The sequence below is a fragment of the Camelus ferus genome, chromosome 14 (genome assembly GCF_009834535.1).
Source record: "Camelus ferus isolate YT-003-E chromosome 14, BCGSAC_Cfer_1.0, whole genome shotgun sequence".
Lineage (NCBI taxonomy): Eukaryota > Metazoa > Chordata > Mammalia > Artiodactyla > Camelidae > Camelus > Camelus ferus.
This window is the reverse complement of record NC_045709.1, coordinates 54,888,990-54,892,349: the sequence shown is the minus strand read 5'-3', so window position 1 is coordinate 54,892,349 and position 3,360 is coordinate 54,888,990. Positions and strand designations below refer to the sequence as shown.

The following is a 3,360-nucleotide window of genomic DNA, read 5'->3' as shown; positions in this document are numbered from 1 at the left end:
ATGATGTCTCTGGCTGAAGTCTGTCCAGTGGTATGGCAACTCCTCATGCATTTTTTCGTTTGGGCTGCTCACCTCCTAGAACCCCATGTCAGCCTCCCTTGGCTGACAAAATACTATAGAAACTTGTATACAAAGAAACTTACATAAGAATGTCCTTGGGCTCAGCTGGCTCAGGCAGCCGAGGTGGCAGCAGGCAAGCCGCGGCCCCGCGAGGCCATGAAGGTGAAGAAGGGTGGCGGCGGGGCTGGGATGAGGGTGCAGCCCGCTCCAGGGGCCTCAGGCCGAGCATGGACCCCAAGCCAGAGCCGCAGGCAGAATCCAAATCCGGGTCCAAGTTGGAGGTGGAGGCAGGCCTGGGGCCCCGGCTGGGGCCGCTGCAGAGGAAACTGCCCATTGGGCCAGAGGACGTGCTGGGGCTGCAGCGGATCACGGGTGACTACCTGTGCTCCCCTGAGGAAAACATCCACAAGACTGACTTCGTCAGGTTCAAGATTCGGGACATGGATTCAGGCACTGCCCTTTTCGAAATCAAGAAGCCCCCAGCCTCAGAGCGGTTGCCCATCAACCTGTGGGACCTGGACCCCAGTGCTGGGCGCTTTGTCCGCTGCCAGTTCATGCCTGCCTTCCTCCGCCTGAGGCAGGTGGGAGCTACAGTGGGGTTCACAGTGGGAGACAAGCCTGTCAACAACTTCCACATGACTGAGAGGCACTCCTGCAACCAGCTGCTCAAAAGCTTTGACTTCCACTTCGGCTTCTGCATCCCCAGCAGCAAGAACACCTGCGAGCACATCTACGAATTCCCCCTTCTTTCTCCGAGGAGCTAATCAACGAGATGATCCGTCACCCCCATGAAACACAGTCTGACAGCTTCTACTTCATGGATGACTGGCTGGTGATGCACAAAGCAGACTATTCCTACAGTGGGACGCCCTGACCCCAAAACTGCCCCCCACCCCAGGAGGGTCCTGGGCCCTCCACCATGACCACCCCAACACTCACCTCTCAACCCTAAGTCTTCTGCCTGAGGAATGCTCCAGAAGCCCTGGACCCTGAGTCACTGTTGGGTGGAAGGGTGCCTGGTTTCTCCAGCCCAAGTCCATGCAGCCCATGGGGCCTGGCACTTGGCGTGGGATGGTACGGGGGCTCTTTGCCTCCGTGTCCAGGAAGGCCTCCTGTGAGAGGAGTAGCTAGGAGTTCTCAACAAACTAGCTGGGCCTCTTGGGCCCAAGTTTCAGAATAGTGTTCCCCTATCCAGGTTTGACTAGGTCAGGGCAGGGACCCATTCCCTGTCCCCGGCCCACCACCAACAGGCCATTTAGAGTCATAAATTCACAGACGAAGATTCACGTGGGATCTGGCAGTCAAGCTTCCCAAGGGAGTCTGGGCCCTGACCCTAGCCCTGGCCTCTACCATCAGGGGCTGAGATACTGCCTGAGGGGTGGAAGGAACCAACCCAACTGCAGCCTGTGGTAGGGGCTGGACCAGCTGTATATAGTTTTCAATAAACTCTTTCCCCTTTTCTAAAAAAAAAAAAGAAAAAAAAAGAAAAAGAATGTCCTTGGGCACAGGGAAATATATTCAATATTTTGTAGTAGCTTATGGTGAAAAAGAATATGAAAATGAATATATGTGTATTCATATATGACTGAAGAATTGTGCGGAACACCAGAAATTGACACAATATTGTTAACTGACTATACCTCAACAAAAAAAATAGAAGAATGTTCTTGGGAGCACTGCATTTAGTATCAAAGTGTGGTGATACCCTAAGTATCTACAAACAGAATATAAGCAGATTAACAAATTGTGACATATTTAAACAATGAAATGCAATATGGCAAAATGAAAATGAATGACTAATGCTGTATGTATCAATATGATTTAATCTCACAGCTTTTTTTTTTGTCACATTAAAGTTGCAGAAAGATATATACCGTATAGTACTATTATAGAAAAATGTGTATATTTTGGAGTTTGTGGATATGTGGAAAAAGTATAAAAATCTCCATGAAATTTTTAAATGTCAATTTCATAATCAAGATAATTGAGGAGAAAAGAATGAAAATAGGATTGGGAAAGTTTTCACAGAAAACTTTGATTCTATTGATAGTATTTTATGTTTAATCTTTGTATGTGGTATTTGTGGCCTTTACTGCCTTATTTTCTACAATTTTTATATGTCTTAAATACTCAATAGTCTTAATAAAAAATACACAAAATAAGAAAAGACACTATTAAACATCAAGTTGACACAAACTGTTGGCTAGAGGGATGGAGGCTCTGCTGAAATATTCTAGAGCTTTTATTTTAATGACCAAAAGGATATGGGAGGGAAGATCTTGGCACTCAAAGGGCTATACCCTCAAGAAACAATAAAGAATAAATGAGATTAGTATTTTCTTTGTACAATAAGGACACAACCAGAGAGCCTCTCTGTTTCAACTTAAGATGCTAATTTTTTTTAAGTTGCCAAGAAACAAATGATTCATTTGTTATGCATTGGTTCCATAGCTAATGTAAAACTGCTCAGAAATGACATCATTCTATGCAGGCAACATTGTGGCTGAGTGCAAAATCCAAAATTATTAGACACTTGAAAAAACAAAAAAGCACTAGTGAAAGTCAACACCATGACAAAAATGCCTTACAAGGTGTTCCAAAAGTGATTTCATAGAAATAATGCAAAATACCTTTTAAGCAATTACCCCGAATTCAAACAGAAAAGAAAAAAGAGATAAAAAGATGAAAAAGATAAAAATATGGATTAGAAACCCAAAAGAATGCTATATTTAATTGCTGTATCCCCAAGACATAGAACACTGCCTGGCACAAAGGTAGATTTCAATAAATAGTGAAAAAATGAATAAAGGAATGAATTAATCAGCTCATCATCAGTCTTTAATTCAGGGAGGATGTCTGGGCTAGAAATAAAACTGTGGAATTCATTGGAGTATAAATAACATTAAAAATGCCAACATTATAGTCAGAGTAAAGAATGTAGGACATGCAAAGACAGAGATGAGAACAGGAGTTAGAAAGAAGCCGACAAGAATGCTGTTAGTATGAATTTCTAGATCCAGATAATACTAATGACAAATTAAATGCCTCACTGCTTCTTTCCAAGAACCATCCTCTCCCCTCTCTACCTTCCCCACAAACACGCACACTTTCTTAGCCATGATGGACCAGCCCATTCTTCAGCCATGGTCATTAACATACTTGTTGATTCCACGTTATGCTACTCAGCTGCAAACCCAAGCACCCTGGTCACACACTGAGAAGAGTGGATGCTATCCTCAGCTACAATTGCTGAACCGACACGACAGGATAGGTCTGAAGACAGACTTCTTCATGTCACAT

At 44.1% G+C, this 3,360-nt stretch overlaps 1 pseudogene; it reads left to right on the top strand.

The window, feature by feature from the left end:
• The first annotated feature begins 216 nt into the window (after positions 1-216).
• On the top strand, positions 217-1,522 carry LOC102512348 (annotated as a pseudogene).
• Positions 1,523-3,360: the final 1,838 nt, after the last annotated feature.